The 15,453-nt window shown below is 35.8% G+C and overlaps 1 protein-coding gene across 1 annotated transcript in view; it reads right to left on the bottom strand.

Annotated features, from left to right (window-relative positions):
- Positions 1–15,453, bottom strand: part of Gfrl (Glial cell line-derived neurotrophic family receptor-like) — a 498,063-nt gene that overhangs the window by 254,148 nt on the left and 228,462 nt on the right.

Genomic DNA, 15,453 nt, shown 5'->3' with positions numbered 1-15,453 from the left:
AATAATTTGAAAATAGTCTAACAAACCTGAAGCAGTCGTAACAAATAATACTCAGTAGAAATTAGACAAAAGTTATCTTCTTTATTATACCTATATTCAATATCTCTTGAAAACATTTTGCTGGGCGATCATTTTTTATATTTGACGGTACTTGTTGAATGAAAACAGAACTTTTCACAGAGTATTTATTACATTTCACAATTTGTAATTCAATCAAGTTGAAAAAATTTCAATAAGTTTACACTGCGCCATTGAACGGTCATTTGAATCAAATCAACCGTAGACTGAATGTCGTCATCAGGCAAGTTATATGGTATATTAGAGAATAGGAGTGTGTTTGTCACAGATGTCTACCTACCAATTCATCAAAAAATGTTATACATTTCACTTAGAGAGATTGTACCTACATATTTCACTCAAAAATAAAAATCGCAAAGCAAAAATAGAAAGGAAAAACAAATTTTTCTTTCATTTGATATTTTTTTGGTTGAAACACCAAGATGCAGTTGATATTTCATTCTATGACGTCAATAAAAATATCATGAAATAACTGCAAAAAAATCACCGCTAAAGGTCATTTGATTTTGAAGATGAAAGATATTCATGTCATTGTTATATCTTCAACTTGTACCTTATACAGGTTTATACATCTTCTACTTGAATCTATCACCTTGACGATTGAGCAATGGTACACCTATCCATCCGAATCAACCCGATGTTTCAAAATTGAACAATTCCGGATTTCAAGGAATTTAACATATTGGCCTTGCAATAGGTTTGTTATGTTTCTACGAAATTCGGGTTCTAGGACGTCAGGATCATGCGCAGTTGATATAGAGCGTTCTGGTTCATTGAGGATTAATTAGGATTAATAAATCCTCTTTTCTGGTTTCGACTGCAATATGATCCTAAACTGTCTTGAATCCTTCTTACTCTCGAGGCTCAACTGTTGAGAAGTGTTCCTGTAGCTCATGCGCATTCATGTGGAAATCTGTTTGGCTATTTTCTAGGATGTTTTTTTATTCATTTGATTTGAATAATTGATGATTGAGGTTAGATAACATTTGAACTGACTACAAGGATACGCTACATAAAAAATAGACATGATCAACAGTATTTTCTCATCTTCATCTCTTTATATATACAATGAAGGGCGTCCTGGTTTAACCAAGTTTCCGAGACTACTTTGGACTGTTTGAGATTTTTTGTTTGTGAGAATCATGTCTTGCGCATTTTTCAAAGAGTTTCGGATGTTAGAACCAGAACAAACCTAAAATATCATATAATTTCGCAAACGTTCCTTATTTCTCTTGACCAATTTTTGAAATTCGAAAACCTTATATGAGGAAGAGGTCAATACCACAAAATGGAAATATTATCAAATTTTGTAGAATTCTTGAAAATATAGAAGATATAGAAAAAAATATAGAAGATTGGTAGGAAGGTTGGCATGGCATGGGCATGGAAAATTGAAAAATATTTAGCAAAGTCAGGTAGCTCATGAATAAATGTCGTCAAAGGCTGATTATAGAAAACAACAATCAGCAGCAGTTGATTTGGAATTTGCGAGAACTGGTTCCATAAAGCCAATAGGCTTTGTGAAACAAATATGAACAGAAATATCGGAATGGGCCAAACAATATCCAGCAAATATTCATGAATCATGCCCCTTCAGACTTTCATTCAACGAATTAAATTTTTTTAAATTTCAGAAAACTGTTAGATTTCATTGACATGGAAAAATCAGAAAGTCACACATATTTTTTTCAGGTATTGTAGTAAGTCTCGAAATATATAATATGATTGCAAGAAATGAACATTTTCACAGTCTTTAGAAATATGTTACGGAGAATATCAAACTCCTCAACATAGCAATAACTGAAAAACTTTTCGATAGAGAAAGATGAAACAGCCATTGTTATAACGACAAAAAAATAGTAGGTTGGAGGCTTCACCTTCATCCTGAAAAAAAAAAAAACGAAAAATACGTATTCGAAACTACATCTTATAAGTTTTGATGTCCACAAATGAAGGCTTTCAAATTCAGAACTTCTCATCCTGATTGATAGTGAGTTTCCTGGATTTAAATTAAAGGAATGGTCCTCGATGCCTTTCAGAATGTTTCGATTTTGATAGACTAACTTCAGATACTTGAAAAAATAGAGGAGATAGACGTCTGAGTCATCGGAAAAGTTGTTTTGTGATGATTTGTTGTAGTATCGACCGGTATCATTTTCGAGATTGAAAGAGATCAAAAGAACGTATGTTATTTCAACGTGTAGACAAGCATGTTTTTCTGAGTTGTACAAATGATGAAACTCAACCGTGACACCTGGTTGAGACACCAATTTTTCAGTTTTTGAAAACATTTGAAGGGTATATTTTGAACACTTCAATTTCATTACTTGAACATTTTTTTAATATCCAGATAGCTTTTACCCTTTGTTTCAGGTAATTTTTAATAAATGAAAATGAAACCCAAGAAAGTGCACATACTGAAGAACCAAAAGCAACTATATATCTCGAACTGTTCGGAAGCAATTGGGTAAATGGATAAAACGATACCAATGGTTCCAGCGATAACAAGCATTGTGAGAGTAGAAGCAGCTGATTTAACATCGCCTGGAAACATGTCACCAACTAAAATGAAAGGAATTGAGCTCAGGCCAAACGCATATGCAATTATGAATATAAAGACAAAAATAATGGGCAAAATTTGAATAGTATCGACAAAATCTACATTTATACTTTTCCAATAAAAATACAGTCCGAGCAAAAATATTGATATTGTCGAAAGAAGAGCAGAAGATAGTAAAAGAGGTTTTTTGCCATATATATCAATGATGTTGACAGTCAACAATAAAGAGAACATTTTGACTACACCAATTGCTACTGAGTTTCCGGATAGCAGAGTTTCAGCATCATTGAAAATAGATGCTAAATAGATCATAATTATTGGTACACCACACAATTGCTGTACCATGTTCGTTCCTAATACTATTAATAGAGCTTTTCCATGTATTTTGGATCTGAAGAGGTTAGACCAAACATTGGTTTGTGATTCTGCGGATTTATTCAGCGTTAGTTTTATATTTTCATAATCTCTCTCAATTTTCTCTGGATTCTCATTGAACCTCAACTTCTTCAAAACTTGTATAAAACCTTCCTTATTCTCTACCATTGCTAAGTAAACAGGCGACTCTGGAATTGAACTAAGAGGTGTAATACATAATATCAGCGGAAGAGTACAGAGCAATGTGAAATCGCGTACAGTTGTCACTGGCCCTAGAAGATAGGAGAGAGATACATCCATACTTTCCTCTATTGTGATCTTCAGATACCTCGCTCCGATAAATAGGCACTACGACACCCACAATTGCCATAGCAAATGTGAATAGAGATCTGGCCACGTGATAAACATATATATGTCTTCCGAAAGCCAACAGTGTGTTTGATGATGTCAAAACGATAGTTGCATATTGGATTGTTTTCTTTCTGCCTATTCGATCACACACCCGTCCTAAGCTCAAAGTTCCAATCAAAGCACTCAAGGATGGCAATCCAGCCAAAAGAGAGACTTCGATTGCGGTGACTGCTTTTCCGAAAGGATTTATTTCTGGATCATCTGACATCAGTTTTGGTAATACAGGCGATGTCCAAGTCATTGCACAACCCATCGAGAACATGATGAAAGTTACTGAAAAAAAAAGGCATGATGGGAAAAATATTTATAGTAGTATATTTGATTTCATTGTATGATGAAATTGAAGAACTTTCAGTGGTATCGATGATATTATATTTCCACGAGTAGAATACATAACTGATTTTTTATACTGACCATATTCTAATACTTTCTCTATCAAATCAGTTATTACCTGTGATAAATATATAGCTAATCAAAATCTGTTTTTTGTCTGTGAACTTGTGCGGTCTAATTTCGAAAGCAGGTTATTCAATTCGGTGGTGAATTTTCTGTTTTACTGACTCATTTCAATCGGTTCATGAATGAAAAAGTTATGTCAATTCAATTAATCATGTCAAACATTGGATGGAACATCCAAAATACTTTTCAAATGGTTTGACTGAAATTGATTACCTTTATTCATTGTTGCGAATTATAATAGCTATTTGAAATGTATTGAAATATTTGGTGAATAATTTATGAAAAGTTCATTCTGATTTCAACTGTGTAATTTTATAATTAAATACATTTTCTTCAACAGTTTTTCAAAATTTTCACGTATCGAACTACAATACATATAAGAAAGAGTTCAATTGATTTTGAATTTGAATAATTATTGAGGAAAATCATTATTGTAGGTCTTCAATAACGCAATGGAATGCAAAATATTGAATCTGTTGAATAAAAGAACATTGGCCTTCACGGCCGGAATCACGATTGGAGACAACAAAATCTGGGCTAAAAGGCAGTTGTCGAACCTAGAATACCCAACGTTTCATCTGCTACTTTGGTATACATCATTAGTGGTATGTGCGTTTACTGTGAGCACAAGAGTTACATTTCGGGGTATCAGTACCAATTCATTCAGATGACCTTGTCATCTTGGCAAGATCCACGTCAGAAAGGGTAGCTTGTAATAGCATCCAAAGCACGTTGGACGTTGTTCACAGTTGGTGCCTGAGGGAGCAGGCAACCCCAGCAGGAGGAGACAATCAGGCCATCACACGTCACTTTTCCTCAATGGTGAGGTCATTCCATTTGAAACGGAGGTGAAATAACTTGGCATTGTCCTTGATAAAAAAACTCATTTGGAACGCTCACTTGGAAAAAATTTTACACAAAGCCAGAGTGCCCCTATGGACATATCGAAGGATTTGTGGTGAAACTTGGGGTTAAGGTCCCGAAAAAATCTATTGGATTTATGTGATGATTGTCGGACCAATGATCACTTATGGTGCAATTGCCTGGTGGCCGGAGGTTTTACAGGGAACGGCCCAGGTGAAGCTCTCTGGCTTACAGATAGAGGTTAGTCCGGCCGTCAGTGTTACCATCAGTACCACACCGTCAGCGGCCATGGATATTCTTTTGGATCTACATCCTCTTCGCATTTTTGAGAGAGGCTAGTTAGACTGCATATAGACTTGTGCACATTGCCAATTGCACAAATCAATTCAAGTCAGAGTGCAACAGACTGTTGGTTGACTTTGGAAGTCACAGCATTCTGGAAATGACCTCTGACTTTATGCATCCAACTGTCAACTACGAACTTCCTTATGAAGTACTATTCCCGAGTAGAGTAGAGTAGAACGTATGCGACTGTATTTCAAGCGGAAATTTACGTTTTTGAGTTGTGTGTGGAAATATTGGAAGAACCCAACCTCATACACAAGTCAATAAAAATATTCTCGGACAGTCAAGCAGCGTTGAAAGCTCTTGGCTCTTACCGAGCAACGTCTGAATTGGTAGAAAATTGCCAAAAAGGACTCTCCTCGATAGGAAGACTCAACAAATTGTCTCTGGTCTGGATTCTTGGCCATACTGGTTTGGAAGGCAATGAAACTGCTGACTCCCTTGCAAAAGAGGGTGCTGCAAGCAGTTTCATCGAATCAGAACCTGACATTGGCATCGCTTTAGGCTTTGCCAAATGAACATTGAACACCTGAATGGCAAGAAGATTCATGGACTTCTGGCAGAATCTTCCAGAATTGGCTCACTCCAAGGCGTTTATTCACTCTTCGAAGATTGATATCAAATAGTTATTGGACTACAGTAGGGATGAACTACGATGTCTAACAGGCCTTCTTATCGGTCACTGTCACTTGAATCATCATATGCAAAGCCTCGGACTGTCGGAAAACAGTGTGTTTAAAAAAAATCTGTTTGAAATCTGTTTTTCCGTTAACCAGCTGCCGCACCCCTACGAACGACAACCCTCAGAAGTCGAAATCTGTGCGAGCTAAGGATTAAAGAGGTCTTACCTCTTAACGTGTGATTCCTGTGTCGCCTCTGTTTGGAAAATGATGAAACAGCAGAGCACATACTTTGTGTCTGCCCCACTGGAGACCGAATCAGATTTTTAGAGTTCGGCAGAGCCGAAAGCTGATTAGTTTAATCGGCTTCGTTAAGAAGCTGGGTTTATGTGGTCGAGTGTGAATAGGTGTGAGCCACAATGAACCATTGCGGATTGCGGTGGATAATCGAAAAGACCGACCCACTCACTTTGGACCTAACCTATCCTAACCAATTCATTTATTTCTTCCAAAAAAAAATTTGTTTGTTGTGTTGTATTTAAATAGGAAACGTTATCATTGAAATTGTCTAATGCCTTCGACTGTGCTCCTCATGTGACCTATTTCGAAAAATAATTTTTTCATTTTATCAGAGGGGTTGCTCTGGGTCTTTTAGAATCATATTCACAAAATTGTCGTCAGGGAGTATAATATAATCACTACCTATCTGCTTGTGATGCACTGTTTGGAACCTTTGGTGTAGCAATTATCAATACTGGAGTTTTATCTCAACACCAAACCGTTATTTTCAACACCCTGATACCGATCACCAAGTGAGCATATCTAAGAAGGAGCTTAAACTGCCTATTTGATTTAAAAAAGCTGAATTCAGGTGTTCCGCAAGGTTCAGTATTGGATTGTCTCGGAAGCTTTGTTCATTTTTATGAGTCAACTTCTCAATCAATACTTGATTGAAGCAGGATCGGACCTCTTCTATTGATCAGTGGTGGCTGATGCTGAAGCAATTTTTGGTATACTTCGTCGATTTTCTCACAGTAGGTCTTCGCGGTGATGGTTTTCCCGCTTCCAGAAAGATATGATGGATCACACCAGCCCCTCACCACCATGTGATAGTCATGGTATTTTTTTCGGTGGGTTTTTGCTTCTGGTAGGGGCCTGGGTATCTAGGCACTTCCCAATATCCAACCACTTCCCGGTATCCAACCACTGTTCTGTCACAGCCGACTCGTCCGTTTGGGCTAGTCTGAAGTTTCTTTCATGCTCCTTTAACACGTTGGATCTGTTGGTGGTTCCGATGTATACTTTCCCATAAGTTCATGGTATGCGATATACTCCTGCTGTGATAATGGGTCCGTTTTGCCTTTAGCCGAGCTGGGGCTTCGTTGTATCTTCTTTTTGGGTTTGAGAATCGTTTCAGTATTTTGTTTCCCCAAGAGTTTTTTAATTCTGTCTGTGAACCAAGGAATTTAGAGTGGATACGTGCGTGCAACTATATGAGCGTTATTTTCGTTTTGAGTCGTAGCTTCGTGACTTTGTTGATCTCGAGTACACTGTATCCATTCGATCTCAAGGTCACTTGAAGATGTTTAGTTTTTCCTCTGGACGATCGAGTCCACATTCTCTTTCAGCTCGTTCCGTTAGAGTGGAGATGACTTCTCTTTTTTGACTAGGATGGTGGTTCGAGGATGCATGCAAGTACCTTCCATGTGCGTGGGTTTTCGGTACACTTTATGTGTTAGTTCAGCACCATATCGTTCAATTAGTTCATCTAGGAATGCTATCGGCTGCTTCATTTCAGTCTCCATGGTGGAATTGATGAAGGATGTTGAGCATACAAGTGGTCTAGGAAAAGGTTCAGAGTGTCATTTCCATGTTTCCAGAACAAGGAGAAGACTCAGATAGTTGCACGCGCGTATCTACCTCATTACAGAGAGAATTGGTAAACTCGTGCGGAAACACAACATTTGAACGATTTTCAAACCCACCAAGAAGATGCAACAAAGCCACAGGTCAGCTGAAGACAAAAGAACCCACTATCAGTGCACTCGTGGGAAGGTATACATTGGAACTACAAACGGACAAGTCGTCTGTGGCAGAACACGCACTCAGTGGAGGAAACCACAGGATTCTGTTTGAAAACACGGAACTCATTGCCGACGACTGGTATGAGCTGCAATAGAAATCCACAAACACACGGGTAATTCTAAAAGAAAAAAAGAAGTTGTGATCCTTAGTCGAATATGGAATCCTATTCAAATAAGTTCCATAATAGCAAATAGCACGACGACAGGTAGACAAGTGTCAACGAATGTTATTGATAATTTACCAAATCCAGCTACAGGTATTATCACATCAGACTAACTGAATTGAGATAAACACGCTTTACGTAATTCACCCAAACCAGGTACGGGTATTAGCACACAGGAGTCAATATGAATACGCGTTACGCAGACGTAATATCTAGTTATCGAAGATATTTACTCAGGAAATATCAACCTCTGAAGTAGATGAACAAGGCGGATTCTGGCTCACGGGAGTGGGGCTAACCTATCAGCGTCATCGAAATCGACGCAGGATGGAACGAGTATCGTAGCGATTTAAGCGTGGAACTCCGCCCTTTGGCCCCCTTGGTACTCCACCTAACCTATCGGCCCCCTTGGTACTCCACCTAACCTATCAGCTCCCTCAGCCCCCATGCCACGTTCCAGTCACGTGATTTTAATTAAAAAAAGTTAATAGTTATGAGATTCGAACCCACGACGTCCGCGCGGTAGACATTATCCTTAGCCTCTACACCATCGTAAGATATTTAAGTTAATTGCGAATGTTGGGTATTTATAGCGTTAGTTTTTTCGGGACCGAAATTGACTCATTCATTATACTTGACAGCATTTTTGTTTTGATTTCCGTAGAATGTATTCGTCATTATCATATTGAAGATAGGAAAATATACTTAGATTTGGGAAATAATTAATATTTCATGTAAAGATGTGCATGTATGTGTGTGTAAGAGCGAGAGGCGCGTGTGACGTAATCGATGCACAAATTTACGTGGCTTTGCGTATATTGAGAGATTCATTTAAATAATTTATCGTACAGAATTGTTTCATGTCCTGTTATCAGTAACCGCACAAAGATAAGCGCTCGATTCATCGATACAAAAGTATATGGAAACAACAAAAGTTATAGAACACACAGAGTCATCTATGAGTCACTAGCTGAACTATCTATTGGTTGAAGAAGGACACTGTAAACACTAGACTCATAAGACTGCATCTGTCAAATGTCAATACATGTTAGCATGACAGGTTCGGCGTTGCCAGTACAATAAATCATTGTTTATGGGGCAATGTAGCGTTGCCGGTTTTGGAATTAATCGTGAACTACTCGACGAAAATTGGAAGCGCGAAAGTGATATATTGATAATAATGAATCAGATTTAAGAAAAAACATTACAGATTAATGAGGCTGTATCGTTTCAAAGTGTAATCCCTCAATGTTACAAGGTATCTCAAAATACATCATTGAAAACAAACATGACGTCGAAGTGTACAGGGCGCGTCAAAATATATTTAAGAAAAAACATGTCAGTTCAACAGAAGTCTAGCATTCCAACATGCCAAAAGGGCACTACGTCTCGTATCTATGTTAACCAAGTTAGTATCATCAGGAGAAAGAGGAGATCCAAAAGTGTTGAGGGGTTACGCGTTGTGGACTCAACGTGAGGGCAATGGGAGAGCGAAGTATTCGACAATAACATTTCAAAATACGTTGTTTTCCGTGCGTTTTCGATCATTTTTCGTGCGTTTACGATAGTTTTTCGTGCGTTTTCGACCGTTTTACGGGCGTTTACGGTCGTTTTTCGTGCGCTTTCGATCGTTTTTCGTGCGCTTTCGACCGATTTGCACACGTTTTCTATTTTTTGTTGAGAGGATCATAAGGCGGTGAGGTTAGATAAAAAAAAAGAAATGATTTGGGAATTTATTAAACATTTTTATTTTGGTAATATATCACAAAGCCATTTGTATAAAATATCTACGTTTCGGAGACTGCAACTGTAGTTGGTTTGCTTGCGAATGTGATGCATACAGGGTGAGACACCTTCGTTGTTGTCGAATGTGTGAACCATCCATGTATTATCATATCCCTCCAAATTCACAACGCGTGTCGGTATATTCAACTCGTGAAATTTTTCAGTTAGAAAGTCATGTTTTTGATGTCCTAGCACATAAATGACATCGACACCTTGTAGATTTTCCATGAGGATGGCATCCAATTGATTATATTTCACAAAGCCAGAGGAATACCTCAATCCGTGAATGTTTCGCTCCAAGTAACAGGCGGTACGACGATCTTCTTTACTCAAACAGGAAAATGGTGTGTTTGGCAGCAATAAAAAGTTACTACACTGAATTCCAATCCTAATGGCTATTTCTTTAGGATGGAATTTTTGTTCGACGGTGAAGTCTAGAATATCTACAACAGCTAACAATTCGCGGAAGCGAAACGTCAGAAAGAAATTCCAAGAATCCATGATTTAGAAAATAGTGATACTGAAAGCCAGTACGTTTTAAACCATCCTGGATTACTAAAAGTCGACCACCTCGGGGCTCATCTTAGCGGCTGAAATCTTCAAAACAAAATTTTGCAAACCATCAACATCATTATTGCAAAATCTGGGGTTGATTTTTGGGACTGTTTCGACAGCGCTTTGGTTGAATTTGAATTAGTTTGAAAAAATTGGCCGACAATAGCTCAACGACATCATATAGTAATGAGCTGAAAAGAGGAAAAAAATTGAAACTTGGAAAAATGCAAGGCATCAATATATATAGTACACAATTTTCTATCGATCAGTATATGCCATGACACAGTAGATTGAATATTTACTGGGATACACGGAAACAAAAATACGTGACAATCAAACATTTCATTTCAAGTATTTTGCTGAATATAATTGCTAGTTTCAGCTATTCATTTTAATTCTTCTTTTTTTATTAGTTTTTTCGGAGATTTCAAATCATTTTATATGATATCAGACAATAGAAGTCCGAAATAATTCAATCACCTTCAAACGAATCCTAATGTCTGTGACTACATTACTAAAATATGACACAAAACTGGTACTTACAAGGAAAAAGATGTAACAAATCTGGTAATTACAATAAATGGTAATGTAAAGAAAAGCTTCGAAGACGTTATAGCCTTTTCGATATTAATTAATTTTCCAGCTTCAGAATATGAGGAATCGGACTGTTCAAAGCATATGTAATTAGTATGAACAAAATTTATATGAAAAATGTCAGGATTACTATTTTGAAGAGGAAACTCAAGTTCATAGAAATTCTTCTATCTTTTAATGATTTTATATTCAACTCAGTTAAGAGCTTACTGTACTCATACTTATTTCGTTGAATACCAAAGTGGAAAGCATAATTTCTCAAGAAATTTTTCTGAACATTTCCAATCAAATCGATATTTACATAAAGCACAATTTGAAATCTTTTTTGTTTCAATTGAAAAATCAGTAGAAATTCTTAACACAAAACATAGAATTTTGGGACTTTTTGCCACTATTTCTGAAACGAATTTCGCTATCAAATTCAATCCATAGATCGCGAATACATGTTTCTCTTTTAAGAGCTAAAGTAATCTATTCATATTTAAAGAATATTTAATTTTAATTTTAACGAACATAATAATTTGACACTTATCGATATTTATGTGTAACAAATTATATCTACACTACATGGAAAAAGCTTGAAGATCTTTTTAAACTAATTCAGCATCTTTTCGGCAAGTTATTGCTCGATAAAGTTTTAGATCATTCGCAAACATAGGAAATTGTGAATATTTTAAAACAAACTCTATGTCCCATACAAACAATTTGAAAAGCAGTGGGCCTATGTGGGATCCCTGCGGTACCCCTGATGAAACCGGAATGATCGTAGATGTTGTATCTCCGTATTTCACAGGTAGAGTTCTACCAGTTAAGAAGCTTGAATTTTAGATATAATTAGGCCGTGGTTGACTCTGTCAAAGGCTTTGGAAAAGTCAGTATAGACAGAGTCAACCTGTAGCTTCCTCTCAAAAATTTCAATTAAGTAGTTTGTGTTAAGTGCAAGGTCAGTACAAGTGGATTTACCGTGTTGTTGGGAATTGAGTAAAGACTGACAGTCCCAAGAAAGTTTCTATGTGAGCATAGAATCAAACATCTCTGACTGATTGCAAACTGCTCTATAATTCCTGATACTTTTTTTATTTCCTAGTTTATGTATTGGTTTCAGGAAGCGTTGTTTCCAATAATCTGGAAAGGTGTCTAGAGAAAAAGTTTGAGTGAAGATATTTCGTAATGAGATTGCTAATGTGTTTAGAGATTTGTTTATAAAAAATAAAGCTATCCCATCAGGTCCCATTGTGAGCTTAGGTGAAACAGAGAGAAAGTAATCTATTATATCCGTAGCAGTAATAATTGAGTCAGAATTGTCAGAGAGGATACGAAGAACGTTCAATACATTCGGGAACACTATCTGTAACACCCTTACAAAAACCAAGAGATCAAACTGAGAAGTTTAATTAAGACAAAAATTCGAAGAAAAACTTCTTCCACAACTTTCAAATATACGAACTATACGGAAATCGCTTTTTTCTATTAGATAATACTTCAAAAATTTCAGATGGGATTGAAACCAATCTCATCCACAAGAAAGCTACCCAACGTAATATATGAAAACTGTTGATTTATAATTTCATCTACATGAAACCTATCACATTCGAGGGTTACTGGAGAGTTTCTGATCTTCTATTCTGAAGTATAGTAGGAATTTAAATAATTTCCAAGTAAGTGACATTTTATATGGATATTTTCATATGTTACGGTGTGAAACGTTCCTGTTGATTCTTCATCACAAATGTTTGCAGTACTAACTGATTCGGAAAAAAAGTTTTTTTTTCAGTTTGTAACTGAAAGAATCTTCTGGGAAACAAGTTTGAATTTACCTCCAACTCACCCTCTACTTCAAAGTTGATCCTGTACTCGGCGTTATTTTCACTCTGAGGGTGAATACCACCCCTTTTCGAGGGTGAAAAGTATTTCACTAAAACTCACGTTTTTAGGCGGTTTTCCACGTAAAATAACTGAAATAATATGCATCAGTCGGAGGAATATCAAAGAACACTTTTTGAAGTGTAAACATTTCTATACGTTTTTATAGTCCCTAGCATTGAAACTGAACGAGCTATGATGAAAATAATATTTAACTTTGAAATTCACTTCTTTCATGTTCTTGTAGTATGCACTGGAAGTTTAACTGGTTTGAAGTGCTCATTTTTTTAAACATTGATTTTTAAATGAAAAAGAATGTTTGTAGTTTTGAAAGAAAACTGGATTTTCTTCAAAATAATTGTAGAATATCTAATAATATTCAAAGTATAGTTATCAAAGTTACTTATACTTTTCAAATCATTCTGGTGATAAGGCGATTTTTGTACGAAATAGAGAAATGCTGTATTAGGATGTCCAGGAATTTCTACAGCAGATAAATGCTTCTTGAATTCCTAGCTATTTCATTTCAACATGTAGTAGTTCACCTGTTAGACATCCGTTATGTTGATTCGAAAAAAAATTCGTAAAGAAACAGATTTTGGTTTTTGAACGACATGATGTATGGATAAAAAAGTTAAACAATTATATTTTCATTTCATTGAATATATTTTATATCAATATTCGAGCAAAAATATATTGATTGAAGAATTGTATAGTGAGTATCAATATTAGGGATTTTGTGGTATACAGGCTTTTTAAAATGAAATAACCTATTTTCTACTCGACAAAATATTGTATGTTGAAAGGTGGTATACTTTTCCTAACATGAATGAAAAATCGCCTGATTCTGCATCTCATTGCTCTATTAGTCTATTATATATATATATCACAATCGAACATTCTCGTACATTCCATACATTCATCACATACATTGTGAATTGGCGATGGCCAACCTCACAATACAGAGGCGGTACATTGGATGGGTCAGCTTCGTAACAGTATCTTGATATATGAAAATTTCAATGAATGGCTCTACAGAGCCATTTCATTGAAACGAAATGTGATCTTTCATACTAACTTACAATGAATTCAATGAGTTCTGAAAATATGTTACTTTTTATTTTTATACTGATGAAATATATGCAAATAAGAAAACAGAATCGCTCGTGACTTGATAGCTATCAATTTATTTTTTAAAGTTAGTATGAACACACCTGAAAAAGCTTTCGAATAGTGAAACACGTATCGCGATTCCGTTAACTGTTCAGTGGAAAATCTTACAATAAAGTGCTACTCAAAAAATATAACTTGTTTATTACAAATGTTTCGCCATTATATAATGTGAGGTATATTTTGATCACAAGCTATTTCAAATACCTTCTTCAAATGCTTGATCAGTTCTAGAAATATGAGGTCCATCACTTTCCGTTAGTATCAATTGGACTATAACGTGAAATATTCAGAACAAAAAATTGAGGTTACTGGACCAAAATAAACCACGATGAGTGAACAGAATATTGTAGGTATTTAATCTTTTGTAACCATCTTCTGAAATCGATTCATCTTTCGATGTTTCATTAGGTCCTCTGTTCTAATTGCTTCCATTCCTATCTCATGAACCAAAGATAGACATATATTTGAGAACATTTCGTTGTTTAAAATATCTGAGAAAACCCAAAATCCCAAGCCTTCGCGTACACAGTCGTGGGCAACAGCTAATTTCAAATGATACGATATATTTGTTTGAAGGTGATTGACAATGTTTCATGATGAATTTCATCAGTTCGGACTTCCGTTGTCTAATATTATATAAAATGATTTGAAATCCCTGTAACAATCAACAAAAAAATTAACAATTATATCAAGCAAAAAAAAACCTGAACTGAAATTACAGTGAGATAAAATACAAGTAAGAATAGAACAATTAAAGAAAAATAGATTTCAAGCCAGTGATGACAGTCATCACCCGAAGACGATTTCAGATTCTAACAATCGAAACTTCGTGAAGTAATTTGCCTTGGAATCTCCCAATTTTCCATATTTATTTTTGGTTCAATTGATCAATTTTTACTTGTATTGCATTTCACTGTAATTTAATTTCAGGAATTTCTGCTCAATATATTCGTTGCTTTTTCAATTTTTTCAATGGTTTGTTCAGGGATTTCAAAGCATTATATATAATATTATCATTATATTAATGAAAAATAGTATATGTGAACCCGAAGCCGATGGATATTTTCTACAGAAGCAACCGTCGCGTCGTCCCAAAACGTTAACTCATACAACTGAGACTGACGAGGTCCTACCTTTCAACGTACGATTCCGGGCACGAAATCGATTTTCGGAAAATATCTTGAGAAAACTTCGAAGTAACTATCTTCCGTATTTCATTTGCTCATTATAATAGTTTTGCTACAATCCACTACAATTATATTGAGTATGCACTCCAATAATAGTGGAAACTTCCTTTTGTAGAATACAGCTGTTTATTGGGATATTTGAAACGTGGAGTTGAAAGCCTCAACTGCATATTCACTTCATCTCATGAATTGAATTACTATTCATATTGGTTACTCTCCAACTCCAACAGAAAAAATCATATGAATGATTATAAAAAGGCTTTGTATAAATAATATCGTTTCGAAATGCAGATCTGAATTCTTTCAAGTGTTTATTTATTATCCTGGTGGTAAGTT

This window comes from Leptinotarsa decemlineata, unplaced genomic scaffold, assembly GCF_025532065.1.
Source record: "Leptinotarsa decemlineata unplaced genomic scaffold, Ldec_3_MD MMD2_tig00000505_RagTag_RagTag, whole genome shotgun sequence".
Taxonomy (NCBI): Eukaryota; Metazoa; Arthropoda; class Insecta; order Coleoptera; family Chrysomelidae; genus Leptinotarsa; species Leptinotarsa decemlineata.
The sequence above is the reverse complement of the archived record's forward strand: the minus strand, read 5'-3'. Positions and strand labels throughout refer to the sequence as shown.